General features: G+C 37.3%; 1 long non-coding RNA gene across 1 annotated transcript in view; it reads left to right on the top strand.

Annotated features, from left to right (window-relative positions):
• LOC149135844 (uncharacterized) overlaps positions 1–11,726 on the top strand; it is a 303,123-nt gene extending 291,397 nt beyond the window's left edge. Inside the window, exon 4 of the long non-coding RNA XR_016242038.1 lies at positions 10,732–11,726. This is a non-coding gene — a long non-coding RNA (uncharacterized LOC149135844). The remainder of the gene's footprint in view (positions 1–10,731) is intronic.
• The last annotated feature ends 1,150 nt before the right edge of the window (positions 11,727–12,876 follow it).

Genomic DNA, 12,876 nt, shown 5'->3' with positions numbered 1-12,876 from the left:
AAATTACGTTAATTTTCTCTTAATGGCAATGAAGATATTCTAACTCATATATCGATTAGCAACAGGTGAGAAAAACTGCTCTCCATGAAAGGTTCAATAGAAGCCTGTAACACTTTTCCATTGTAAATATATACATACGTGCACACATGGATATATGCATACATACATATATATATATATATATATATATATATATATATATATATGTATAATGATATAAATAATATATAAACATATGCATATATCCATACATATATGTACATACCTACATATATATATGTATATATATATATATATATATATATATATATATATATATATGTGTGTGTGTGTGTGTGTGTGTGTGTGTGTGTGTGTGTGTGTGTGTGTGTGTGTGTGTGTATGCATGTATATATACATATATATAATATGTATGTATGAATGTCATTATTCAGTTTAATTTCAAGATTTCTTGCCAATAGAGAAAGAGCCGGTTTCTAACCTAGATCTAAGACTGCTTCATTCAAATTTCAAAAACATCGATAGGGTATTTCTGTATGCATGTAGTGTATATATGCAGATTTGCATGTTTTGTTTTATGTATGTATTTTCATGCATATAGCTACATATCTAGACATGCTCATATATACTTAAATGATAGACTTCTGGAAAGTTTCACCGATTTATACAGTTCCAATGATAACTTCGATCTGTAGTCTTCGAATCAGCTTTCTCATTTCTGGTTTTTAGAAGCGTAATTTTTCAAGAGCTGTATTTAGGCGGTATGTTACATAACCTAGGACCCCAATAATTACAGGTATAAACCTGAACTTGTAATCTGGAGTATGTATACATATATATATGTATGGCGAAGGTGCGTGGCTTAGTGGTTAGGGCATTCGGCTCGCGATTGTAAGATTGTGAGTTCAGTTCCCGGCGACGCGTTGTGTCCTTGAGCAAGGCACTTTATTTCACGTTGCTCCAGTCCACTCAGCTGGCAAAAATGAGTTGTATCTGTATTTCAAAGGACCAGCCTTGTCATACTCTATGTCACGCTGAATCTCCCTGAGAACTACGTTAGGGGTACACGTGTCTGTGGAATGCTCAGTCACTTGCACGTTAATTTCACGAGCAAACTGTTCTGTTGATTGTGTCAGCTGGGACCCTCGTCGACGTAACCGACTGAGTGCTCCTTTATGTATGTATGTATGTATGTATGTATGCATGGGATGTTGTTGTTCGCCGGTGGTTAAGATGAGCTTCTAATTCTTTATTGTTGGAACCATCTTGAACAAAAATATTTTTCTAAATCGTCATGCATTCTCGTGGATAGCTTCTTACTGATGTTTTTTGATATGCTGGATACTAGTCGGTAATGCCAAGAGCTCACCTGTTATCTCTGGATTTGCAACAAAATATTAGTATTATTATTATTATTATTATTATGTTATTTTTTTTTCTGCCTTCTTCAAATTTTCTTCCATTTCTCGCCGAGTGTTTTCTGTACACATAGGGCAGAGAAAATCATTATATGCATTGTATGCATTCCCAGTTTGCACATGCAAATTCACAGGTAAAATATGTATATATAAATAAATATATAAATAAATAAATAAATAAATTCATGAATGGATGTTGTTTTCACAGCGATAATGCTCTTCTCAGTACATGAGTCGTTCCAGGTAACATGATTTTTTGCACTTCCTGTAGGGATGGTAAGCCTGGTATCATTTTCAAATAGGCTTCAGTACCTTTTTTATCATACCTAGAGATCCCACAATCACTGGTATGGTAGTCGCCTTGAGGTGCCACATTTTTTCAATTTCTATTAGCAAGTCTTTATATTTACCGATCTTGTCAAATTCTTTCGCTGCTATATTATGATCGCAGGGAATACTTATGTCAATTAATAAACACATCTTCTTTGTCTGATCTTTTATAATAATATCCGGTTTATTAGCTTTTATAGCTTTTATTTTAGTAGTTTACACTATTTTACGCTTGTTTATACTCTTATACATTCAAAGTTCATAAATTTCCTAATTTAAATCATATTCCTTTCGATAATATCAATATGATTACAAAAGTTCTTTGTAGATGATATTTTCTGTTTGGTAGACACTAATTTTCAAATTACTGGAGTCTGTTGTTCTACTCATAGCTACGTATAACTGGCTGTGTGTAAACATCGGAGTGGGTAAAAATACACCTACACAATCTAAAGTCTGGCCCTGTGCCTTGTTTGCTGTGAATGTGCGAGGGGAATCTTGAGGAATCAACCCATCTACGATGGGAAATAAAGGGATAGTCTCGTAAATCTAAGCCCACTAAATTCACGAACTGTACGGGGTGAGGTGGACATCCTGAGTTAATCCTCGTCGCCGGAATTTTAATAAAAACAATCAAAGGTGATTTATTAATACAAAACTCAATATCCATTAAATAATCATACTTTTTCACATTTTTTTATCGCTAAATATCGTGACCATTGGTTCAGCTGTTTGACCGTGAAGATGGAACGGACAGACTGACGGACATTACGCCCATTATAGTAAGATAATTCCGCCGAGGTCGACTTTACCAGTCATCGTTTCGGGGTCGATAAAATAAGTACCAGCTGAACACTACCCTAAAATTGCTGCCTTGTGGAAAAATTTGAAGATATTATTATTATTATTATTATTATTATTATTGAAGACGTCGCACAATATTCAATATCGTGATGTTGTTGATTGAAGATATTGTGTCTACGGGGTTTTGTACTGTCTGTCATATCACAAGGCCTTCAGACAGACAGCATTTTACGCAACATGCGTGCAGTTCTAAGTAAAGCCGACTTTTGCAATGCGCCTAGATTGTAGGGTATTTCTAACGTGTTCAAGATGTTTCTTGTGGAAGGGACGCATTCCAATGGTCAGTCTGTCAGTCTGTTTCCAGCATTCTCTGGGTGGCAGATTAGGTATGGCATGGCTCCTAATGCGCAGACACACTTTTAGGTTACGCCGCCTGCAACAATTTCTGGACGGTGAGCGTGCGTGGTCACCATTTGCAAGGCTCCACTTTTTGCAATTCGTTTCCATGACAAAACTGCAGTCCTGGTGAAGAAAAGACCGAGACTGAGCGCCTGGCACCTAGAATGTCGCCAGGCACTCACTGCCCTCTACCAGTGAGGCAATGCGATTGGTGGATGTTCCGGTTTAGACATTTATAAAGGATTAATGGTGGATAAATGCGATGAAGTTCTCAGAGACGCTCTGGGCGCCGACGAAAACGAGGTGACTTGGACAATAAGTGGTCTGCATTATGATTTACCAATGGCAGGCCCTATTCCTGTAAGATTTTGAGCAATGTATCAATTGATGACAATATAGCTCAACATTAAAAGTTTCATTTTGATTTAATACTTCATGATGATAGGCAACATGTCTCCTCTTCAATTAAGACTAGAAGGCAACTCTTTGATTAAGTTGAGAAGCAGTCAGAGGATGAAAAAAACCTACTGACCAAGTCTAGACATTTCTCATGAAGGCGTTTTATGAGCGAAGCGTGAATTCAACTGAACTGTTTTTCTAATTTTCATGCGGTTTGCATTGGGTTTTCTCTATAACGTTTTTTTTTTGTTTTTTTTTTCTAAAGCTCAATATTGACAACTTGGTCATCCAGGTCGAGAGAAATTTGCGACAGAAGAAATTCTCGGATGAAACTGACCAAGTCGTTATTGACATGTCCGAACACGTAGAGCTTCCTTTCCAGAAATAGAAAAAAATATTTTTTGCTACTTCCATTGCTGAAAAGCTCCTTTTGAATTAACACACACACACACACACACACACACACACACACACACACACACACACACACACACACACACACACACGCATACACACACACACTCACAAATCTGCCTGTCAATGTGTCTGACCGTCGACTGGCTATTCGCCCGTTTGTCTGCCTGTCTGTCCGTCTGACTATCTATCTATCTATCTATCTATCTATCTATCTATCTATTTGTCCATCCATCCATCCGTCCGTCCATCCCGCCATCCATCCATCATCTATCTATCTATCTATCTATCTATCTATCTATCTATCTATCTATTTATCTATCTATCTATCTATCTATCTATCTATGTGTGCTTATATGTATTGGATGTATATACACATATAGAATATGTATGTATGTATGTATGTTTGTATGTATGCATGAACTAATTATTGACAGTCAATATCATACTTGCATCACTTAGTAAGCTTAACTGAATTGTAGATTTCATGTAGGATAGTACGATGAAGTTTTAATTAATAATATAAGCAGGGAAAAATAGAGAAGAGCTGAAAGGAAAGCAATAGTGGAAATTTGTAATAAGCGATGGAAAATCCAGCAATGTGTGTGTGCGCGTGTGCGTGTGCGTGTGCGTGTGCGTGTGCGTGTGCGTGCCTGTGTGTGTATGTGTGTGTGTGTGCATACGTGTGTATGTGTGTTTTGCTTCAATTAATAAATCCTTGTTGAGATTTCCATATGAAATCTTCAGCTCTGCTTACTATTTGATGCCGATGAGATATTGATCACTGCCGATTAGTTTAGTGTTTTGCGATATCAACTAAGCTGATAATTAGCCTTTGTGAGCCGTTGCCTAGTTTCGGTTTCATGGATGTAAAGCAAACATAAGATAAATCTCCCGCTATATAGGACAGCACAGTGTAACAAAGTAAAATATTAAAATCCGAGAAACTTGTAATATAGCACCAGGCCATTATAGCAGTGGTCTAACACAGCACTAGTGTATCTCAGTCCCATCTAATACAGCTGTAGTTTGTCATGTCGCCAGTCTATAATAACACCAGACGGTGGAAAATACTGGTCTATCAAAGATAAATTTAAAATATGATATGAGTCTGCGAGAGAGACTCTTAGGTGATCGATCAGACTGGTAGAAACAGCAGCCAAAATTATCTCATTTCACAAAATCTCATCTAAAAATAAATAAATAAATAAATGAATAAATAAAAAGCTTAAAAGATGAATCCTTAAGACTGCACAGCAAAACTATTCTTTCTCACTTTTGGTAAAAACTAGGGGTGAGGGGAAAGTCGATTATATCGACCCCACTGCCACCTGGTGCTTTTTTTTCATTGAAAAATAAAGTCGACCTCAGAGGCATAATGTGCGATTATGTAGAAAGTTCTTTGAAAATATATCCCTCAGGACAGAGCTGGTACTAAGCAGCGGTAGCAGCAGCGACAACAATAACAACAATATTAACAACAACAACAACAACTGGTGTGATTAATTTCATAGATTATTTGCTTCCCATTATCAACTGCTATGGAAACGAGGTTGTATTGAAAAATACATTGATCCTGTCTCCATTAGCAAGCAAGTTTGACTTAGTCCCAACAATCTACCCACTCCAAACTATTTTTGCCTCTATATTTGATCCTCATGTTCAGGAGTCAAATAAAAAGCCTCTCCGAAATCACTTGAACACCTAGAAATAGCAACTAAATTTCTCTCGAATTACATCACACCGCTTTAAGAGCAAAAAGAAATTGAGTAATATTGCTTAGATATATTGTGTTTGTATGAAAATGAGACAGGTTATCATGACAATGGCCATTTCAGTCAAGTTTCTGTTGGGGATTAAACAACGACAACGATACGTTTGCACGGTCGCGTTCTGGTTTACTCTGTCTTTATTAATATGTATTCACAGACTGAGTGTACGGTAGGGAATAATTCTGATAGGTGCTTATTTACCATAAACAAGGTACATATGCCACTACGACTACGGATGACAGAAACAAAACCGGCTGTCTTGAGAACTGTCGCCAAGAATTGGTAGCCGATCTCGTCAAAAGATTTCGATTGAATTAAAGTGAACAGAACCAAACTCATGCCAAGTTTCTTATCCATCCTCGATATTATGGGATGGAAATTATTGTGGATAGATTCAGGATGGCACATTTGTGCGACTCAGCAAACATTTTGCTAACATCTTATCCTAAATTTTGAAATCTTCGTTTAACAGAGTTATAGACGGAAAATTATCAATGTGACCACCTCATGCCTTTTGAAGATGTTTTTTAAGCCGCACCACCGCTCCTCGACACACATAACTTGAAATTCTCCTGTTCTACTGCCAGTTCCGGTAGATATCTACCAAGAGGTCACAAAACAAGTGGCATATAAAAGTAAACATCACAAACGATCCAAACCAGGTGATTTGCCCAGCCACCATCCAGGCAACCAACCGTTATTTCTCGTATTCCCCCGACTGTTAGCGGCTTTTGGTAACGCCAGCTGAGGGCTGCAATATATCACTAAGTTAGGCACTGTAATCCATTCTACTTTCCGGCCCTCCACTCATCGAATCGTCGAGCAAAGTGCAGTTGAAAAGGTGAACATATCTGCTTTGGTTCAAGTAACATGCACCCATTGCAGTCCACCAAAGACAGAATTGTTGCTTTGTGGCCACGCAGTGTTGTTGTTATTTGGGTGCATCAAACGGTTTTTCGCCCCCTCGTGCCCCCTCGTGCCCCCTCATGTCTCACCTTAGCTCTGAAAATGTTGCCATCGTGTTTTGTGCTGAAGAATTGCTAGGGAGCCAATCTCGCTACGAGCTCATGGATTGCTACACCTTTCCTAAAAGCCTATTATAACTGTTTAACCGATCCTCCCACCATTCTAGCTTTTCCTGTCTATAAAACCTTTCTAAACTTTGCAAATTCTACCTTACTGCCCTTTTCAGGCCAAACCACCATCAGCTGCTGACTGCAGCCCTCGTCAACGCCCACTTAACTGATTTGCTAATCTAGTCTGTATAGACTTGGCCCGCCGTGATCGACGCGTTCAGCTTTCAGTAACAGGGTCCCTGCGAGCGAACCCTATCTATGTCGACCGTACTTATCATAAATTAGAAGTTTGTGTAGCCGACGATTTCAAATTGTGGACAAATGACGTTATCCTCATCTACTAGCCTATAGAACAATCCATCTAGATATGATCTAGATACTCGTTGCGATGTACCTATGATCACATTGGTACATTCGGGAAATCCAGTTAACTGTTAGTAATGTTGCTGCCTTTGGCTTTGGTGGATCATCTTTTGTTTTTCTTGTGGCCTCCACTTTCGGTAATAGTGATGTTGTTGCTACTGTATCTGTGTCTTCCAGCCATGTAACTGGCACTTCAATCAATATTGCTGCTATTGTGTGCTGCTATAGTTACTATAGCCGCGTGTTATTGCTGCTGTTTTATTAGTGGTGATATTGCGGTGTTGGGCCATTTTCTGTTCTTGGACGCAGAAAACCTGGAGGTGATTTGTATTTCCACAGTTTAGCATCGGGGCCTTCTACCCTCCACTGTTAGGTCAGTGATTTTTATACCAGCCCAATTTTCCTTTCGTATTTTTTTTTCTTGTTTTGTATTTCTAACAATATTCTAGCATCTTCACAGACCACATATTTTACCACCCACCAGAAGTTTGGTTCTAATGGAGTGTTAGACATTTTTCTCGGGTCACCCACCGCCCCAGGTAAATTGGCATCTGCGTAAAATCTTCAGATTTGTGAGAGGGCGGAGTACTACTGGCCTAGAGTTAGCGAGTGGAAAACAACTCGGATGTATCCGAACTTGTGGTATCTCCTACAAAATTATTATCTGAACATATGTCACAAAGAGAAGATGATTTGCATTTTTTTCTGCGATAAACAACCACACAGGTTGTACACAGGTTGTAATTTTGGGAGATTTTTGTTTGACATGCCATCGTTTCTTATTTCTTTATTACCCACAAGGGGCTAAACATAGAGGGAACAAACAAGGACAGACAAAGGGATTAAGTCGATTACATCGACCCCAGTGCGTAACTGGTACTTAATTTATCGATTCCGAAAGGATAAAAGGCAAAGTCGACCTTGGCGGAACTTGAACTCAGAACGTAGCGGCAGACAAAATACTGCTAAGCATTTGGCCCGGTGTGCTAACCACTCTGCCAGCTCGCCGCCCTGCCATCGTTTGACCTGCCATCGTTTCTGCTGCTGCTGTTGTTGTTGTTTGTGCTTATGTTGTTGTTATAGTTGTTGTTACTGTAGCTTCTATTGATACTGCTGCTAATATTTATTCATTACTAGCTCTGTATCGTGTGTTAGGAGATGACTGCAAAAGACGGCGTCACCCTCAGAATCCGGCATCGATCTCATTTGCTGGTCAGTCGTCAAAGATGAGGCCATTTTGGAAATTTTGCATATATTTCGAAAATCTTTCTTTCTTTTAAAACTGAGCTCTGCAGTGTAAGTAACGATTGATCTGTCCATTGCAACTCTGCTCAACTAAGATACAAAGTAGATTACTAAATTCAGCAAAAACAAACGTCTAAAAAAGAAAACACGGCAGAAACTCGTGGGGCTTCTAAAACACGTTCAGTTCCATTGATAAATTGATAAACAACAATAACAATAATAATTTGATGACGATGACAATGATGATGATGATGATGATGATGATGATGATGATGATGATGATGATAACGATGATTATTATTATTTTGGTGCAAAGACAGCTATTTTGACCTGCCATGGGCGATAAAATAAGTAACATCTTTAGGTCCCTAAGTTGTTTTCAAAGATTTAAAGGGCTATAGCGTAAAATGCTTTCATCGATCAGTTACATATTATTTTTCGTTTCCTTATATCTTTCAGTTGGGAAATCAAACCGGGAAAACATCTTTACACTTTTACTTGTTTCAGTCATTTGACTACGGCCATGCTGGAGCACCGCCTTTGTTCATAATAAATAAAATTGAGGAGATGGTTCTTTCAAAAGCCAGGAAGAGGGACACTTAAATACAAAGGCTCCTGTGTAATAAGAGGTTATGGAGCCTTCAGTCTGATACACTCCACTCTCTACAATTTTGGGTCACGTTGTGCTAAACTCAGAAGTTATTAATGGTGGTAGTTCTAAGAATCTAAAGCAGTGGGTCTCAGCCATTTTTTGCCCATGAACCCCTTTGATTCCTGTTTTAATCGGTTGGGTCATCATAGAAATTCCATGATTTAAAAAAAATCCCATCATATTTTTGTAATTAAATATTATTAGAAATTAAAGAATAAAATGTTTTGAATGACACGACAATGCACTATAATACAAATAATGGACTATAATAACTGTTGTAATTTAATCATTCATAGTCTGATATGATATTTCGGAATAAAAATGTCTTCAGATATCCTGAGGAATTAATAGAGTCGCTGCTATAATCGGTTTTCCAACAACATTTCTGCTTTTTTTCCCCCGGAAGCGTCCCATGAGTGATCTCACGAAACCCCTTTCGGAATTCCTCATGAGAAGTGTGTAAGGTCGGCCATGTCTTAATCACGTGTGTGCTAGTACATCCGTAGCGCTGTGTTATACGTATAGCTTCCTTTTTTTCCCTTCTCCTTTTTTATCTTTTTTTTTTTAATGGACAGGCTGCTATATCAATCAATAATGCATTATTAACTGTTACGAGAGGTAAATACAGTCCCTTTGCTCTATCATAAGTAATATATTTCCCCGAGCTGACAGAACTGTTAAATTGCTTAGCGGTGTTTCGTCTGTTTCTCGCATTTTGAGTTCAAATTCCACCGAGGTCAACTGTTTCTCTCATCATTTCGGGATGAATAAGATAAGTGACAGTTGAACATTAAAGTCGATGTAATCGACTTCATCATTACCCCGAACTTGCAGGCTTTGTCATAAAATTTGACATCAGTATCTTTCTCAACAGTTTCTCACATTGCAAAACAAAAATCCTGCGAATTTATGTCTTCTTCAGTTTCATCATCACTTTTTATCTCGTCACTTATTTATCTCTATCTCTCTTGAAAGAACGTATATACAGTATTACATCTATATTAATACACATTAATTATCTACATATAAAACATATTTTCATGGGAATTGGTCTACTAGGAGAAAACTGCAATTAGATCTTCATGTGAAGTTTCTAATATATTAAATAATCTTTCAACTTTGTCAATTACTTCCTGATACACGCCTCACTGGGTGCGATCTCACTTATCAGGCAAACCAACACTGATACTCGTCTTTCTGTCCAAAGTTTCTCTCGAAAATTCTGCATGAAGCGTTTCTAATAAATGAGAAAGTTATAATCCAAGTTTTCTAACTTCGTAATCAGGACAATCTTTCTCAGAAGCAAATCCTTTAATATATGATTAAGATAATTCAGTATTGCAAGACACAATGTCTTTTGCTAATAATATTAAATACAGATAAGACGGCGAGCTGGTAAAAAACGTTCTGAGTTCAAATTCTGCTGAGGTCGACTTTGCCTTTCATGCTTTCGGGGTCGATAAATTAAATACCAGTTGGGTACTCGGGTCGATCTAATCGACTGGTCCCCTCTCCCAAAATTTCGGGCCTTGTGCCTAGAGTAGAAAAGAATATTAAATACAGCCATGAGATGGGTGAGCTGGCAGAATCGTTAGCACGCCGGAGAAAATGCTGACCGGCATTTCTTCTGTCTTTACATTTTGAGTTCAAATTCTGCCGGGGTCGACATTACCTTTCATCCATCCGGAGTTGAACAATTGGATCAATGTAATCAACTGACTTACCCCTCCTCGAACGTGCTGGCTTTTTGACAAAACTTGAAACCAGTATTAAATACAGGGTGCGTTAGGTATTTGAGAACATACCTTTTTGGGGTCATTGCTGCATTTTTTGCTAACTGTGTATAATCTTTGTTTCAGAAAATAATACTAGCAGACCCTCAGCTTACTCAAGAAATGAAGAGGCATGCTGTTATTGTGGTTATAAAGGCTGAGCATAGCGATTTAGAAATATCTCGGTTTTTAAAAGTCACCAGATCTTTCGTCTACAAAGTTTGTAAGGAACTAGAGACTGAAGATGGAAATGTATCACCAGTATCAAAGCATAAACAGCGTTCTAAATAATTAGAACACCTGAATTTATCCAGCAAGTTCAATAATCCCAGAAATTTCATGAGGTCAATTGCAAAAGATCTCCATGTGTCGGAAGGAACAGTCAGAAATGTTGTCCACGAAGACATCAGATATAATTTTTATATGATGAGGAAAGGTCAATTTGTCAGAAAAAGCAAAAGAAACTCACTACTTCAGATGTAAAAGGCTCTTAAACAAACTAGCAGAAAAAGATTTGATTTGGCTTTTCTCAAACGAGAAAAACTTTCACCAAGATCAAAACGTTAGCAGAAGAAATGACAGATGGTTATGTGCAGACCCTTCTGAAGTTCCAAGTGTTATGCATACAGAATTTCCTGCAACTGTCATTGATTTAAGTGTTGTCAGCAATGAAGAACATGCAGCGCCTCCTTACTTCTTTTCACAAGGCCTTAGAGTTAACTCTGTTGCCTACATTGATGTCCTAGAAATAATTGTTAAGCCCTGAATAGACAGTGTATCCAATGGAAGGCCATATATGTTTCAGTAAGACTCTGCACTATCACACATGGTTCTAGTAACATAGGAATGGATGGCTGAAAATTTTCATGATCACATTACCCCTAACATTTGGCCTCCTAATTCCCCAGATCTCAATCCGTTGGACTATTACATGTGGAATGTTGTTGAGAGAGAGGTAAATGAATTCGCCCATAACACCAAAGATTCTTTGAACGCTGTCATAGACAGTACTTCTTGATATACCAGACGTTTCCGTTGTTTTGATTACGCCAGCCCCTGCCATACCTCTTCGAACGTCCGATAGATCTGTAAGTTTAATGAATTTTAATTACCTTTTTCTAATAATATCTGAAAAGAAACAGCAATTTTAGCAAAATATATTAAGCAACACTAATAATAAATAAATAAAAACATAAAAATAAACATGCTTTTGACGGTTTTATAGATATTTGAAAATTATGATGCTATGATGCTAGGTGCTTCCATTGTTTTGTCCAACCCATGTATATAGAAATATATATATATATATATATATATGTATATATATATATATATATATATATATATATATATATATGGTTTTTTTGTTCTAAAGAAAATTATTCCTGATGACGTGTATGACAACTGATATATTTGACTTATATTTAATGCTTAAATATAGTTGTACACAGAAATGTTTACATTGGATTAATACATGGATATAGATTAAACATCGGTGTCAAATCTCTTTATTAAATGTATAAATTTAAAACTTTGGATATATAAACAAGGAGAACGATCCTTAAGCAATCTAATTTAGATTTTTTGAAAAATTATATATATATATATATATATATATATATATATATATATATATATATATATATACACACATTCTCCCATATATATATATCTATACATACATATGCATGTATGTATGACTGTGTGTTTGGCCCCCAGTACATGAGAACCGATGTTGGTTTGTATGTCCCCGTAACTTAGCGGTTCAACAAAAACGTCGGCAGAGGATTAAATACAGACTTTAAAAAATACTTGGGTCAATTTGTTCAACAAGGTGATGTGACAGAGTGACTGTAATCCACTGAATGGAACAAGGAAAAGAGTAAAGAGCTTTTGTATGAATATCTTTTTCTAATTTTCGGGCAGCGAGTGGCTGGATCGTCAGCACGCCGAACAACATGCTTGGCGGCATTACTTTCGGTTTTACGTTCTGAGTTTAAAACATCCGAGGTCGACTTCTCTTTTGATATTTTCGGCTTCAATGAAATAAGTACCACTCGAGCACTGGGGCCAATGTAATCGACTCGCCCACTCACTCCAAATTTCCGTCTTAATGCCTTAGTAGAATGGATTTATTTTTTTCAAATTTAAAGGAGTCTTTTAGCGGTGAGGGCAAATTTTTTAAACGAATTACTGGCATATTTTCTATGAAAATACTCAGTGTACTAATAA

Source organism: Octopus bimaculoides, chromosome 5 (assembly GCF_046866305.1).
Source record: "Octopus bimaculoides isolate indiv1 chromosome 5, ASM4686630v1, whole genome shotgun sequence".
NCBI classification, from domain to species: Eukaryota; Metazoa; Mollusca; class Cephalopoda; order Octopoda; family Octopodidae; genus Octopus; species Octopus bimaculoides.
This window is presented reverse-complemented; position numbering and strand designations above follow the sequence as displayed.